Source organism: Zalophus californianus, chromosome X (genome assembly GCF_009762305.2).
Source record: "Zalophus californianus isolate mZalCal1 chromosome X, mZalCal1.pri.v2, whole genome shotgun sequence".
In the NCBI taxonomy this organism is placed as follows: domain Eukaryota; kingdom Metazoa; phylum Chordata; class Mammalia; order Carnivora; family Otariidae; genus Zalophus; species Zalophus californianus.
The window spans coordinates 80,847,750-80,865,845 of NC_045612.1; the positions used below are offsets into that span (position 1 = coordinate 80,847,750).

Genomic DNA, 18,096 nt, shown 5'->3' on the forward strand with positions numbered 1-18,096 from the left:
GTAAATATCTATGCCCCCAACATGGGAGCAGCCATCTATATAAGCCAACTGTTCACCAAAATAAAGAGTCATATTGATAACAATACGTTAATTGTAGGAGACCTCAGTACTCCATTCTCAGCAATGGACAGATCATCGAAGCAGAAAATCAACAAAGAAACAAGAGCTTTGAATAACAACCTGGACCATATGGACCTCATAGATATATACAGAACATTCCACCCTAAAAGAACAGAATACTCATTCTTCTTGACTGTACACGGAAGTTTCCCCAGAATAGACCACACACTGGGTCACAAATCAGGTATCAACGGATACCAAAAGACTGAGATTATTCCCTGCATAATCTCAGACCACAATGCTTTAAAACTGGAACTCAATCACAAGAAAAAATTTGGCAGAAATTCAAACACTTGGTAGCTAAAGACACTCTGCTCAAGAATGTTTGGGTCAACCAGTAAATCAAAGAAGAACTTAAACAATTCATGGAAACCAATGAGAACGAAAACACATCAGTCCAAAACCTATGGGACACTGCAAAGGTGGTCCCAAGGGGGAAATATATAGTCATCCAAGCCTCATTCAAAAAAATTGAAAAATCCCGAATTCACCAACTAACTCTACACCTTAAAGAACTAGAGAAAAAGCAACAAAGGATGTCTCAGCCACACATTAGAAGACAAATAATTGAGATTAGAGCAGAGATCAATGAATTAGAAATCAGAAACATAGTAGATCAGATCAACGAACCTAAAACTTGCTTCTTTGAAAGAATTAATAATATCGACAAACCACTGGCCAGACTTATCCAAACGAAAAGAGAAAGGACCCAAATTAATCAAATGATGAATGAAAGGGGAGAGATCCTGACTAAAACCAAGGAAATAGAAAAAATTATTAGAAATTATTATCAACAACTATATGCCAAGAAACTGAGCAATCTGGATGAAATGGAGGCCTTCCTGGAAACCTCTAAGCTGCCAAGACTGAAACAGGTAGAAATTGACAACGTGAATAGGGCAATAAACAGTAACGAGATTGAAGCAGTGATCAAAAACCTCCCAAAAAACAAGAGTAAACGGCCTGATGGATTCCCTGGGGAATTCTACCAAACATTTAAAGAAGAAATAATAAAGCTGTTTCAAAATATAGAAACTGAAGTAAAACTTCGAAACTCATTCTATGAGGCCATCATTACCTTAATCCCCACAGCAGGCAAAGGCCCCATCTTAAAGGAGAATTTCAGACCAATATCCCTGATGAATATGGATTCCAAAATCTTCAACAAAATCCTAGCTAATAGGACCCAACAATACATTAAAAGGATCATCCACCACGACCAAGTGGGATTTATCCTTGGGATTCAAGGGGGGTTCAGCATTCGCAAATCAATCAATATGATAGAACACACTAATAAGTGGAGGGAAAAGAATCATAAGGTCTTCTCAATTGACGCAGAAAAAGCATTTGATGATATACAGCATCCTTTCCTGATTAAAACTCTTCAGAGTATAGGGATAGAGGGAACATTCCTCAAGTTCATAAAATCCATCTATGAAAAAGCCACAGTGAATATCATCCTCAATGGGGAAAAGCTGAGAGCCTTTCCCTTAAGATCAGGAACACGTCAAGGATGCCCACTCTCACCACTATTGTTCAGCATGGTACTAGAAGTCCTGGCAACAGCAATCAGACAACAAAAAGAAATAAAGGTATTCAAATTGGCAAAGAAAAATTAAAACTCTCTTTTTTTGCAGATGACATGATACTTTATGTGGAAAACCCAAAAGACTCCACCCCCAAATTACTAGAACTCATCCAGCAATTCAGTAATGTGGCAGGATAAAAAAATCAATGCACAGAAATCAGTTACTTTCTTATACGGTAACAATGCAACTGTAGAAAGAGAAATTAGAGAGACGATTCCATTTACAATAGCACCAAAAACCCTAAGTTACTTCGGAATAAACCTAACCAAAGAGGTAAAGGATCTATACTCTAGGAGCTACAGAACACTCATGAAAGAAATTGAAGACACAAAAAGATGGAAAATATTCCATTCTCATGGATTGGAAGAATAAACATTGTTTTTTTTTAATGTTATTATATTATGTTAGTCACCATACAATACATCATTTGTTTTTGATGTGGTGATCCAGGATCCATTGTTTTCGTATAACACCCAGTGCTCCATGCAGTACGTGTCCTCCTTAATACCCATCACAGGGCTAACCAATATCCTCTCCCCCCTTCCCTCTAAAACCCTGTTTCTCAGAGTTCATAGTCTCTCATGGTTCATCTCTCCCTCCAATTCCCCCCCCCACATTTTTCCCTTCCTTCTCCTAGTGTCCTCCATGCTATTCCTTATGTTCCACAAATAAGTGAAACCATATGATAATTGACTTTCTCTGCTTGACTTATTTCACTTAGCATAATCTCCTCCAGTCCCATCCATGTTGATGTAAAAGTTGGGTATTCATCCTTTCTGATGGCTGAGGTATTCAAATTGGCAAAGAAGAAGTCAAACTCTCTCTTTTTGCAGACATGATACTTTATGTCGAAAACCCAAAAGATTCCACCCCTAAATTACTAGAAATCATACAGCAATTCAGTAATGTGGCAGGATACAAAATCAATGCACAGAAATCAGTTGCTTTCTTATACATTAAGAATAAACATTGTTAAAATGTCTATGCTACCCAGAGCAATCTAGACCTTCAGTGCCATCCCAATCAAAATTCCAATGACATTTTTCAAAGTGTTGGAACAAACAATCCTAAACTTTGTATGGAATCAGAAAAGACCCTGAGGGCGCCTGGGTGGCTCAGTTTGTTAAGCGACTGCCTTCGGCTCAGGTCATGATCCTGGAGTCCCGGGATCGAGTCCCGCATTGGGCTCCCTGCTCAGCGGGGAGTCTGCTTCTCCCTCTGACCCTCCCCCTCTCATGTGCTCTCTTTCTCTCTCATTCTCGCTCTCTCAAATAAATAAATAAAATCTTTAAAAAAAAGAAGAAAAAAAGAAAAGACCCCGAATTGCCAAGGAAATGTTGAAAAAGAAAAACAAAGCTGGGGGTATCATGTTGCCCAATTTCAAGCTATATTACAAAGCTGTGATCACCAAGAGATCATGGTACTGGCACAAAAACAGACATATAGACCAATGGAACAGAACAGAGAACCCAGATATGGACCCTCACTCAACTCTATGGTCAAATAATCTTCAACAAAGCAGGAAAAAACATGCAATGGAAAAAAGACAGTCTCTTCAATAAATGGTGCTGGGAAAATTGGAGAGCCACATACAGAAGAATGAAACTCGACAATTCTCTAACACCATACACAAAGATAAACTCAAAATGGATGAAAGACCTCAATGTGAGACAGGAATCTATCAAAATCCTAGAGGAGAACAGAGCTCTCTTTGACATCAGCCACAGCAACTTCTTTCAAGATACATCTCCAAAAGCTAGTGAAACAAAGGCAAAAATGAACTTTTGGGGCTTCATGAGGATAAAAAGCTTCTGCACAGCAAAGAAAACAGTCAACAAAACAAAGAGGCAACCCACAAAATGGGAGAAAATACTTGCAAATGACACTATAGATAAAGGGCTGGTATCCAAGATCTATAAAGAACTTGTAAAACTCAACACCCAAAAAACAAATAATCAAGTTAAAAAATGGGCAGAAGACATGAAAAGACACTTCTCTGAAGAAGACATACAAATGGCTAAGAGACACATGAAAAAATGTTCATCATCATTAGCCATCAGGGAAATTCAAATCAAAACCCCATTGAGATACCACCTTACACCAGTTAGAATGGCAAAAATGGACACGGAAAGAAACAACAAATGTTGGAGAGTTTGTGGAGAAAGGGGAATCCTCTTACACTGTTGGTGGGAATGCAAGTTTGTACAGCCACTTTGGAAAACAGTGTGGAGGTTCCTCAAAAAGTTAAAAATAGAGCTACCCTATGACCCAGCAATTGCACTACTGGGTATTTACCCCAAAGACAGAGATATAGTGAAAAGAAGGGCCAATATGCACCCCAATGTTCATAGTAGCAATGTCCGCAATAGCTAAACTGTGGAAAGAGCCAAGATGCCCTCCCACAGATGAATGGATAAAGAAGATGTGGTCCGTATATACAGTGGAATATTACTCAGCCATCAGAAAGGATGAATACCCAGCTTTTACATCAACATGGTTGGGACTGGAGGAGATTATGCTAAGTGAAATAAGTCAAGCAGAGAAAGTCAATTATCATATGGTTTCACTTATCTGTGGAACATAAGCAATAGCATGGAGGACATTAGGAGAAGGAAGGGAAAAATGAAGGGGGGGGGAATCGCAGGGAGAGATGAACCATGAGAGACTATAGACTCTGAGAAACAAACGGGGTTTTAGAGGGGAGGGGCGAGGGGGGATGTTTTAGCCCGGTGATGGTTATTAAGGGGGGCACGTACCACACGGAGCACTGGGTGTTATATGAAAACAATGGATCCTGATCACCACATCTAGAACTAATGATGTATTGTATGGTGACTAATATAACATAATAAAATTTAAAAAAATTTAGAAAAGAATGAAATCTTGCCTTTTGCAATGATGTGGTTGCAGCTAGAGTGTATTGTGCTAAGTGAAATAAATCTACCAGAGAAAAACAAATACTATATGGTTTCCCTGATATGTGGACTTTAAGAAATAGAACAGATGTACACTGGGGAATGAAAAATAAAAAGAGAGAAGGAGGCAAACCAAAAGAGACTCTTAACTACAGAGAACAAACTGAGGGTTGATGGAGGGTAGATGGGTGGGGGAGTAGCTAAATGGGTGATGGGTTTTAAGGAGGGCACTTTTGATGAGCACTGGGTGTGATGAATCACTAAAATCTACTCCTGAAACAACTATTACACTACATGTTAACTATCTAGAATTTAAATTATAGAGTTTCAAAAAATAAAAAATAAGATACCACAATAACTAAAAAAAGTCAATACATATTCTTCCCAAGCTACTCCAAAAAAATAGAAAAGGATGGAAAACTTCCAAATTCATTCTATGAGGCCAGCATTTCCCTGATAGGAAAATCAGATAAAGCCACCACCAAAAAAAAAAAAAAAGACAGAGAGAGAGAGAGAATTACAGGCCAATATCCCCGATGAAAATAGATGCAAAAATCCTCAATACAACACTAGCAAATCAAATTTAACAATACATTTTTAAAAAGTCATTCCCCACAATCATGTGGGATTTTTTCCTGGGTTGCAAGTATATTTCAGTATTTGTTAATGAATCAGTGTGATAAATCACATAAATAAGAGAAAGGAGAAGAAGCATATGATCCTGTCAATGAATGCAGAAAAAGCATCTGACAAAGTACAACATCCATTCATGGTAACAACCCTCAGCTAAGGTTTAAAGGGAACATACCTCAATATAATAAAGGCCATATATGAATAACCCACGGCAAACATCATCCTCAATGGGGAAAAACAGAGATTTTCCCCCAGGTCAGGAACAAGACAGGGTTGTCCACTTTCACTATTATTATTCAGCATAGTACTGGACGTCTTAGTGACAGCAATCAGACAACACAAATAAATAAAAGGCATCCAAATCAGTAAGGAAAAAGTAAAACTTTCACTATTTGCAGATGACATGATTCTATATTCTATATATAGAAAATCTGAAAGACTCCACCAAAAAACTGCTAGAACTGATGAATGAATTCAGTAAACTCACGGGAATCTGTTGATTTCCATACACCAATAACGATGTTATTGAGAAAAAGAAATCAAGGTATCTATCCCATTTACAGCTGCACCAAAAAATTAAGATAACTATGAACAAACCAAGCCAAAGAGATGAAAGACCTGTAGTCTGAAACTCATAGAACATTTATGGAATAAATTGGACTACACAAATAAATGAAAGACATTTCATGCACATGGATTTTAAGAACAAATATTATTTAAATGTCTATAGTAACCAAAGCTATCTACACATTTAATGCAATCTCTATCAAAATACCAACAGCATTTTCCAGAGGTAAACATTCCTAAAATTTGTATGGAACCACAAAATACACTGAATAGCCAAAGCAATCCTGTAAAAGAAAAGCAAAGGTGGAGGCATCACAATTCTAGACTTCAAGTTATATTACAAAGCTGTAGTAATCAAAACAGTATAGTAGTGGCACAAAAAATAGGCACACAGATCAATAGAACAGAATAGACAACCCAGAAATGACCCCACAGCTATATGGTCAATTAATCTTTGACAAAACAGGAAAGAACATCCAATGGGAAAAAGTCTCTTCAACAAATGCTGTTGGGAAATCTGGACAGCAACATGCAAAAGAATGAAGCTCGACCATTATTTTACACCATACATAAAAATAGTTTCAAAATGGATGAAAGACCAAAGTGTGAGATAGGAAACCATCCAAATCTGAGAGAACACAGGTAGTAACCTCCTGGACATCAGCCATAGCAACTTCTTTCTAGATATGTCTCTTGAAGCAAGGGAAACAAAAGCAAAAAATAAGCTTTGGGGACATCAAAATTAAAGCTTCTGTACAGCAAAGCAACCAAACAACAAAACTAAAAGGCAACCTAAGTAATGTTGAGAAGATATTTGTAAATGACCTATCCAATAAAGAACTAATATAAAAAATATATAAAAACTTATAAAACTCAACACCCAAAGAACAAATAATCCAATTGAAAACTGGGCAAAAGGCATGAACAGACATTTCTCCAAAGAAGAAAGGCATCCAAATGGCCAACAGACACATGAAAAGATGTTCTTCATTACTTATCATTAGGGAAATGCGAATCAGAACTGCAATGAGCTATTATCTCACACCTGTCAGAATGGCTAAAATCAACAAGACAAGAATCAACAGGTTTTGGTGAGGGTGGAGAAGGAACACTTGTGCACTGTTGATGGGACTGCAAGCTGATGCAGCCACTGTGGAAAACAGTATGGTGGTTACTAAAGTAGTTAAAAATAGCACTACCCTATTATCCAGCAATCACAGTACAGGGTATTTACCCAAGGAATACAAAAATATCAACTCAAAGGGATACTGATGTTTACAGCAGTATTATTTACAATAGCCAAATTATGGAAGCAGCCCAACTGTCCACTGATTGATGAATGGATAAAGAAGAGGTGGAATATATATATAGAATAGAATATTATTCAGCCATTATAAAGAATGAAATCTTGCCATTTGTATCGACATGAATGGAGCTAGAGAATATAATGCTAATCAAAGTAAGTTGGTCAGAGAAATACAAATACCATATGATTTCACTGATACATGGAACTTAAGAAACAAAACAAGCAATGGGAAAAAAGAGAGAGACAGCCATATCAAGAAACAGATTCTTTAATTATAGAGAACAAACTTATGGTTACAAGAGGGGATGGAGGTGTGGGATGGGTTAAATAAGTGATGGGGATTAAGGAGTGCACTTGTCATGATGAGCACAGGGTGTTGTAAGGAATTATTGAATCACTATATTGTATATTATACTGAAACTAATAAAACACTATGTTAAAATGAATAAATAAATAGCATATCTTTTAAAAAGGGTTTGATAAAACATTACCATTATATGTATGTATGTAGGTAGGTAGGTAGGTAGGTATGTATGTATGCTCCACACTCAGCATGGAGCCCAACTCAGGGCTTGAACTCACAACCCTGAGATCAAGACCTGAGCTGACATCAAGAATCAGAGGCTTAACTGAGTAACCCAGGCACCCCCGTTATGATTTTTAAAATTTTAGGTGAGAGTTAGTAAATGCCTGAACTCAGAAAATGAAGAGGGGCAAGAAAAGGCAGTGTCTTCTTCATTTGCCTTTTTTCTTTTTTCCTTCAAGATTTTATTTGTTTATTTTAGAGGTAGAGGGAGAAGGAGAGAGAATCTTAAACAGATTCTGTGCTAAGCACGGAGCCAGACATGGGGCTCGATCCCAGGATCGTGAGATTACAACCTGAGCCAAAATCAAGTCACATGCTTAACTGACTGCGCCTTCCAGGCACCCCTGCATTTTTTCAAAAAACCCTCTGAACATGCTCAGAGTGACTAAAAGCGTCAAGAAATATGCATACTTTATCTACAGAATCTACTGTTCTCCCTCTACTATGCTATGTCACTCTTGGTTTCTTGGTTTATAAACTTAGAACCCAACTCAGGCCTTGTCTGTGGTCCAAATATTGTTTCAATCTGCCCCTATAAGCCTAACTTCTCTGATTTCCCCCACTGTTACACATACTTTTAAATTTATTTTTATTTCAGTGTAGTTGTCACACTATGTTACATTAGTTTCTGGTGTACAACATAGTGATTCAACATTTCTCTAAATTATCCTATGCTCAGCACAAGTGTGGCTATCATCTGTCACCATATAATACTATTACAGTATCATTGACTATATTCCCTATGCTATACACTTTAATCCCATGACTTATTCATTTTATAACCAGAAGCCTGTATCTCCCACTCCCCTTCATCCATTTTGCCCATTCCCCCACCCCCTCCCTCTGGCAACCATCAGTTCATTTTCTGTATTCAGTGTTTCACATACTTCTAATGTGATCTATCCCTCATGGGTGGATTCATTTCATCCAGGTAAGGAAGTCAGTAGAATTCTATTGGGAGGTAGGGGAAAAGGGAAGGAAGTTGTCAAGAATGGCTCTATTGAACTTAAAAATTTCCTTATACTCTGTACAAAAATACTGATTTGAAGGTACATATACACCCTGATGTTTATAGCAGCATTATAATAGCCAAACTATGGAAAGAGCCCAAATGTCAATCAACTGATTAATGGAAAAAAATGGATATATATATTCCCAGATTAAAAGGCAGAATCCCAGGAATCTCTAAGGAAGAGTAGGACAGCTGTTACTCAATCCATGTTATTTATTTTACTGAAAAACACATTATTCAGGAAAATCCATATTGGAACCTGACCAATAAGAGTATAGAAACTGAAGAACATATAGACTATTCTTTTTTTTAAAGTGTTTTTGAGTATAGTCAACATACAACAGTACATTAGTTTCAAGTGTACAACATAATGATTCAACAACTTTATACATTATGCTATGCTCAGCACAAGTGTACCTATGATCTGACAGCATACAACACTATCACGGTATCATTGACTATATTCCCTATATTGTGCCTTTTATTCCTGTGACTTATTTATTTCATAAATATCTCCCACTCTTCTTCATCAATTTTGCCCATCCCCTCAGCCCTCTGGCAACCGTCAGTTTGTTCTCTGTATTTATAGATCTGATTCTGCTTTTTATTTGTTTGTTTATTCAGTATTTTTTTTTTAGATTCCACCATGAGTGAAATAAAGTATTTGTCTTTCTCAATCTGACTTATTACACTTGGCATAATACCCTCTAGGTTCACGCATGTGGTTGAAAATGACAATATTTCATCCCTTTTTGTGGCTGCATAATATTCCGTGTGTGTGTGTGTGTGTGTGTGTGTGTACCACATTTTCCTTATCCTTTAATCTATCAGTGGATACTTAGGTTGCTTTCATATCATAAACACTATTCTAATTGATGAGATAAGGTATTGTAAGGCCTTGTTTCAGCACCCATCATGAGTTGTGCTTCTGTAGACCAAGGCTGCCCTGTGGTCTAGCAATTCTTAACAAAACCCTGTCCATAACAGGGCTTCAATCATTACTCTTCTTCTGCCATCATTATAAGACTTTGTAATGTTGGAAGGACAGTTGTTTGGGTTTTCCTGTTTTATTTTTTTAAAAAAGATTTTGTTTATTGGGGTGCCTGGGTGGCTCAGTTGGTTAAGCGACTGCCTTCGGCTCAGGTCATGATCCCAGGATCCTGGGCTCGAGCCCCGCATAGGGCTCCCTGCTCTGCGGGAAGCCTGCTTCTCCCTCTCCCATTCCCTCTACTTGTGTTCCCTCTCTCGCTGTCTCTCTCTCTCTCTCTCTGTCAATTAAATAAATAAAATCTTTAAAAAATAAAAAAAGATTTTGTTTATTTATTTGAGAGAGGGAGTGTGTGAGCAGGGGAGGAGCAGAGGGAGAGGGACAAGTAGACGGACACTGCGCTGAAAACACAGCCCAACATGGGGCTTGATTCCAAGACCTTGAGATCATGACCTGAGCTGAAATCAAGAGTCATACACTTTTCAAAGAGATAAAAGACTTCAGGAGTTGAAAATGACATTTTAAAAATGGTCTAGGCCACCCAGGCACCCCTGTGTTTTCCCGTTTTAACAGTAATTCTTCACAATGTATCATCACATATTTCCTTCTGTATATATCACTTTCAAGTGTACCTGTTATGCCTAAGTGAATCCAGTCTGTGACAAGGATTTTCTGATTTGTGAATGCTATATTATGCAAGGAAGCTTCCTCAAGAAAAGTCTATGCTCAAAAGCAGCTCTGAAGGTTGAACTTACTGTTTCTTCTTTGTAGCACAAAGACATAATACGACAAGCATTTCATATCTACGTGTTACTATAGTGAATAATTTTTGTGTGCACTGAGAATTCTCTTTTCCATATGGTCAAATAATTTTAATAATAATTCTAATATACAGTCTGATTTCTTCCATATTTTGAATATAACTACACCTATTGTTAAACAAAAAACCCCAAACACTATCTGCTTTACCTTCTCCTTGTACATGACATACTATACTCAAGGATTCTGAAGAGACATAATGTAGGGAGTGAGTTTTCAGCCCAGGGTTTTGATTTTTAAAAATTCTCACTGAGATGACTCAAGATGGCTTCCCATTCCACATATTGAATATAATTACCACAGTTTTAATAGTTCATCTAAGTATTAATTTAAAGCTGTTGCATCAGATTTTTCTCTTTAAATAACCTCTTTTCATCTTCAACATCGTGTGATGGCTTCAGGTTTTAAGGGTTCTGTAGTTAGTCATTATCACTTTTCAAAGAAAGAGAATAGCTACTTTATGCATTTGTTTTTTTAGAACTTCAGGCTGCAGCTTTCTCAGATTTCTGAGTCTATGAAGAAGGCTGGGTATGAAAAAAAACACAGACATGTATGGGAGTAGTTCAAAGAGGAATTTTTTTTATTTCCAAAGTCCTTCTCAAATGTCCAGAATCCTAATCAAGTTTTAAGTCAATTTGAGTTGACAAAAAAAGAGTTATTTTTTGATATATCATCAAAGATGATGGATAAAGGCACATAGGACCCCCAATTCTAGAATGAAATCTAGAAAAAGAGTGGTCAATTCAAAATATTTAAGCTCTTGAGCATTTGATGAAGATAGATAGAATGCCTTGGGAGGTCGAGGGTCAGGGGAATCAACTGTCTAAAATAGCTCTGATTTATTTTTTTATTCTAATTTTTCCAAGTTTTTATTTAAATTCCAGTTAAAATACGGTATTATATTAGTTACAGGTGTAGAAGTTAGTGATTCAACACTTCCATACAACACCCAGTGCACTCACAACAAGTACACTCTTTTTTTAATAGCTTTTTTATTGTTATGTTAGTCATCATATAATACATCATTAGTTTTTGATGTAGTGTTCCATGATTCATTGTTTGCGTATAACACCAAGTGCTCCATGTAATACATGCCCTCCTTAATACCCATCATTGCGCTAACCCATCTCCCCCCTCCCCTCCCCTCTAAAACCCTCAGTTTGATTCTCAGAGTCTAGAGTCTCACATGGTTTGTCTCCCCTTCCGATTCCCCCCCTTCATTTTTCCATTCCTTCTCCTAATGTCCTCCATGCTGTTCCTTATGTTACACAAATAAGTGAAACCATATGATAATTGTCTTTCTCTGCTTGACTTATTTCACTCGGCATAATCTCCAGTTTCATCCATGTTGATGCAAATGTTGGGTATTCATTCTTTCTGATAGCTGAGTCATATCGCATTGTATATATGGACCACATCTTTTTAAAAATTTTTTTATTAACATAATATATTATTTATTTCAGGAATACAGGTCGGTGACTCATCAGTCTTACACAATTCACAGCACTCACCATAGTACATACCCTCGCCAATGTCCATCGCCCAGCCACCCCATCCCTCCCACACCCCTCCACTCCAGCAACCCTCAGTTTGCTTCCTGAGATTAAGAGTCTCTTATGGTTTGTCTCCCTCTCTGGTTTCATCTTGTTTCATTTTTCCCTCCCTTCCCCTATGATCCTCTGTCTTGTTTCTCAAAATCCTCATATCAGTGAGATCACACAATACTTATCTTTCTCTGATTGACTTATTTCACTTACCGTAATACCCTCTAGTTCCATCCACGTCATTGTAAATGGTAAGATTTCATTTTTTGATGGTTGCATAATATTCCATTATATATACATATCACATCTTCTTTATCCATTCATCTGTTGAAAGGCATCTCTGCTTCTTCCACAGTGTGGCTATTGTGGACATTGCTGCTATGAACATTGAGGTCCATATGGCCCTTCTTTTCACTACATCTGTATCTTAGGGGTAAATAACCAGTAGTGCAATTGCTGGGTCATAGGGTAGCTCTATTTTTAACTTTTTGAGGAACCTCCACACTGTTTTCCAAAGTGGCTGTACCAACTTGCATTCCTACCAACAGTGTAAGACGTTTCCCCTTTCTCCACAACTTCTCCAACATTTGTTGTTTCTTGCCTTGTCAGTTTTTGCCATTCTAACTGGTGTAAGGTGGAATATCAATGTGGTTTTGATTTGAATTTCCCTGATGGCTAAAGATGACGAACATTTTTTCATGTGTCTGTTAGCCATTCATATGTCTTCTTTTGAGAAGTGTCTGTTCATGTCTTCTGCCTATTTCTTGACTTGACTATTTGGTTTTTGGGTGTTGAGTTTGAGAAGTTCTTTATAGATTTTGGATACCAGCCCTTTGTCTGTAGTGTCATTTGCAAATATCTTCTCCCATTCTGCGGGTTGCCTTGTAGTTTTGTTTACTGTTTCCTTTGGTGCACAAGCTTTTTATCTTGAAGTCCCAAAAGTTCATTTTTGCTTTTGTTTCCCTTGCCTTTGGAGACGTGTCTTGATAGAAGTTGCTGTGGCCAATGTCAAAAGTTTACTGCCTTTGTTTTCCAGGATTTTGATTGATTCATGTCTCACATTGAGGTCTTTCAACCATTTAGAGTTTATCTTCGTGTATGGTGTAAGAGAATGGTGGAGTTTCATTCTTCTGTATATAGCTGTCCAATTTTCCCAGCACCATTTATTGAAGAGACTGTCTTATTTTCCATTGGATATTTTTTCCTGCTTGGTCAAAGATTATTTGACCATAGAGTTGAAGGTCCATATCTGGGGTCTCTATCCTGTTCCACTGATCTATGTGTTTGTTTTTGTGCCAGTCCCATGCTGTCTTGCTGATCAATGCACAGAAATCAGTTGCTTTCCTATACACTAACAATGTAACCGTAGAAAGAGAAATTAGGGAATCGATTCCATTTACAACAGCACCAAAAAACATAAGATACCTTGGAATAAACCTAAACAAAGAGGTAAAGGATCTATACTCTAGAAACTACAGAACACTTATGAAAGAAATTGAAGAAGCCACAAAAAATGGAAAAAACTTTCCATGTTCATGGATAGGAAGAATAAACATTGTTAAAATGTCTATGCTGCCCAGAGCAATCTATACTTTCAACGCCATCCCAATCAAAATACCAATAGCATTTTTCAAAATGCTGGAACAAACAATTCTAAAATTTGTATGGAACCAGAAAAGACCCCGAATCACCAAGGAAATGTTGAAAAAGAAAAAGCTGGGGGCATCACATTGCCTGATTTCAATCTATATTACAAAGCTGTGATCACAAAACAAGTGCACTCCTTAATCCCCATCACCTATTTGTTAAATAAATCCCCCCCACACACACACACATCTATCCTCTGGTTACATTCAGTTTGTTTTCTAATTAAGAGTCTGTTTCTTGGTTTGCCTCTCTCTTTTTTTCCCCCACGATCATTTTTTTTTGTTTCTTAAATTCCACATATGACTGAAATCATATGCTATTTTCTTTCTCTGACTGACTTATTTCACTTAGCATACTTTTCTAGCTCCATCCACATCATTGCAAATGGTAAGCTTTCATTCTTTTTATGGCTGAGTATTATTTCATTGTATATATGTGTATTACCTCTTCTTTATTCATCCACTGGTCAGTGGACACTTGGGGGAAAAAAAAGAATACTGGGTGTAAGAATGCTGAGTAGTGGGCGCCTGGGTGGCTCAGATGGTTAAGCGTCTGCCTTTGGCTCAGGTCATGATCCCAGAGTCCTGGGATCGAGTCCCGCATTGGGCTCCCTGCTCCTTGGGAGCCTGCTTCTCCCTCTGCCTCTCTCTCGCTCTCTCTCTCTGTGTCTCTCACGAATAAATAAATAAAATCTTTAAAAAAAAAAGAATGCTGAATAGTTGTATGCTACGTTCTTTTCTATTTTGGAACAGTTTTCTTAAGATGTAATTTACTGTCATACATTCACACATTTAAATATAAAAAAATAAAATAGCTCTGATTTAGAGCTTGAAAGTGGGAAGGCAAGACTAGAAATAAAATGAAAGAACAAAATACTCCAGTCAGCACAAGAGGAGGAAAAGAGAGGAAAGAGTATTTTTATGGTAGTAAGATAAAGTCCAGTCTCCTAAACAGAAAGAGGAAAGCTGCTCTTGTACTCAAGTCCCTTCTAGCTTTGCTCTAGGTTTAAACTAATCATTTTCATGACTGGGTGCACAAATATGTACATCAAGATACATATGTGCACATTCATTGTTTAAGTCAAAAAGTCAGTTTAACTTTCTGAAACTCCAATCCTTCTCCAATAGGAACATCAGGTGTTCATGTATTCAGAGAAAAGAGAGGTGATTGGAGTTGAGTGTTATTATTAAAGAGGGCACGTACTGCATGGAGCACTGGGTGTTATACACAAACAATGAATCATGGAACACAACATCAAAAACTAATGATGTAATGTATGGTGATTAATATAACATAATAGAAAAAAAGTAAAGCCAAAATAAACTTAGAGGGATTTCAAATTTTACATCACCACCATCTCAATAGCATCCGGAAATGTAGCACTATGAGATAAAAGAATTCATCAATTTGTAAAAACTAATGAACTAAGCAATCCTAAAGGCTTGGGATATAGCATCGAGTATAGTGTCAGCTGCGTCCAGGCAAAATAATGTTAGACATGTATATATGTATGTTGTATGTATGCATGTATATATGTGTATGCATATATTGATTCATTAAGTATTTGATTAGTACCTAGCATGAAAATATGGAAAAATTATTACCTAGCATGAAACTATGAAAAATGTAAAGTATAATATGGTGAAGAACTTTTTCTTTCTCAAAGCATCTAAGATTGTTTTGGGGTGCTGTATTATTTACTATATATTAGAAATATATGTATAACACACTGTAGTGGGCTGGATGATGTTCTCCCAAAATATATGTCCACATCCTAATCTCCAGAAGCCATGAATATTACTTTATTTGGAAATAGTCTTTGCAGATATAATTAAACTAAGGATCTTGAGGAGATTATCCTGGGTTATTTGGGAGGGCCCTAAATTCAATTACAAGTGTCCTTAAACAGGTACACAGAGCAGAGACACACACAGAGACACAGAGGAGAAAGCGATGTGAAGATGCAGGTAGATACTGGAGTGCTGAGTCCACAAGCCAAGGAACACCAGCATCCACCAGAAGATGGAAGAGGCAAGAAACAGTTTCTCCCCTAAAACCTTGGAAAGCATCATGGTGATGACACAATTTTGGACTTCTGGACTCTAGAGCCATGAGAGAATACATTTATCTTGTTCTAAGCCACCCAACTGGTGGTAATTTGTTGCAGCAACCCCAGGAAACCAATACCCCACATCAAACCCAGAATATAGGTATTTATTTATTTATTTATTTTTAGCTGCACTAATCTTCTAAAAGTAAGCATAATAAGGATGTGTCAAAAATTGTGTAAGTGGTACACAATAATTAAAGTTTCAGAGACAAAAAATATCAAGTGTAAAAACAAGAGATAGTTACCTAAATTAGTTGACGACTAGAGAACAAGTAATAAGCAGAGCCACATAAGTAAATGGTACAGATAATTTAGCATTCCAGGAAATCAACTGCACTAAGATTAGTAAGAATAATTATCAGTGGAAGTTTTATGGAAGAGATGGAATTGAAATTTGGGCCCTAAGAAAAGTTGGGATTTGGTAAATTAGACAGGCTGATTGAGGGACATTCCAGGCAGAAAGAATGGTATGAGAAAAGGTGTCACTGAGAACCTTTTAGAAATATATGACCCAATTAAATAATACTGTTAACAATTGTTAATTACTTGGGTGTAATATTATTGATGTACTTATGTATGAGAGTGTCATTTGTAGTTGATGCATGCTGAATTATTTATGGGTGAAGTTTCTCGATGCAAATTACTTTCAAAGGCAAAAAATGAGAGAAAGAGACACAGGGAGTTGGAAAGGGTAGAGAGAGAGTGTGTAAATACATGCAAGTATGTGAGAATATGTGTAAAATGTTAACAATATTAAATTGGAGCGGGGGAGACATGTATGCTACAATATGAGCCCTAAAGTTGCTCATACACTTTGTCCAGCTTCTACAAAATAATCAGAAACAAAAAACAAAGGGCAGTGACAACCAAGTATATTCATTATATTGTATATGGTGATATAAGAATTCAAAGAAGGTTGAGCAGCATATGTGTACTGAACTAGACAGCCCCCCACTAATCCTATCTCATGACATAAAAAAATCATATAATGAGCCAAACCAGTAGGCTTCTGCCCACTAGAATATTGCCAACATGGGATTTTTATAGAACACAAGTTCTGAGCCTTTGTTCCCTGGGACATGCCCAGTGTTCTGTGGCCATGTAACCACAAGCACCTTAGCTTTACTAAAAACATGATATCTTGGAGAAGTCAAGAAACAAAAAAGTTTTTAGATTATCTATTATCCAGAATTTTCTATATACTGAACCAATTTCAAAGTGCCTTCAAATTCTGGAAACTTAGTATACTTAAACAATGCATTGAAAAATAATTTTGGAATTGTACTTAAGTGTACTGAGATTTCAAAATAAGGTATCTATGCATGCTTGACAACATTTCACTGAGTATTTTTTATTACATGTCCAACAGATTTTTGTCTAACACTTATACTTGGCTTCTTTTTAGTATTAATTATGACTTAGCACCAGAAACCAGCAGATGTTCTGCAACAATAAAACAATTAAATAATAAAATAAAATAATTAGCAAGTGTTGTGCTAATAGTCCCTAAATGGCAACAGCTACAAGTAAGGTAAATTAAATATTGAATTGGGTTTGGTATTAATACAGTACAAAGGAAAATCACCCCTATGTGCATGTACCTTAAAGTCAATTGTACACCAAAGGCAAAACATTTAATGAGTAAAATGTGACTCTTAAATGTAAGCCAGATACTTAATCTGGTGACTTAAATAAAGAAACAAAGGGTGCCTGGGTGGCTCAGTTGGTTAAGCATCTGCTTTCAGCTCAGGTCATGATTCCAGGGTCCTGGGGTCAGGTTCAGTGGGGAGTCTGCTTTTCTCTCTCCCTCTGCCCCTCCCCCTGCTTGTGCTCTCTCTCTCAAATAAATAAAATATTTTTAAAAAGAAACAGATAGTTACTGGATACACAAAACTGCATACTCAACTTTATAGACAATTTAAGGGATTTTCAAGGGTAATTTTGACTGTATTGGGTTTTACTCATGGAATGACTTTAAAACTTAAACCTGAGCAAAATGGGACTTCCACGTCTAACACAGACTGCTTGCCTTTTTAAAAAAATAAAAAGCCTTGTTCTGGGGTGTTCCCAAAGTTACAATTTTCTTATCTGTAAGATGGGAATATTAATAATACCTATCTGTGATGATAAATTTTTTGTCAGTTTGGGTGGATCATAGTGCTCAGATATTTGGTCAAACATTATTCTGAATGTTTCTGTGAAGATGTTTTTGGGTGAAATTAATATTTAAATTACTGGACTTTGAGTAAAGCAGATTACC

At 36.9% G+C, this 18,096-nt stretch overlaps 1 protein-coding gene across 1 annotated transcript in view; it reads right to left on the minus strand.

Annotated features, from left to right (window-relative positions):
* Positions 1–18,096, minus strand: part of KLF8 (Kruppel like factor 8) — a 136,270-nt gene that overhangs the window by 96,278 nt on the left and 21,896 nt on the right.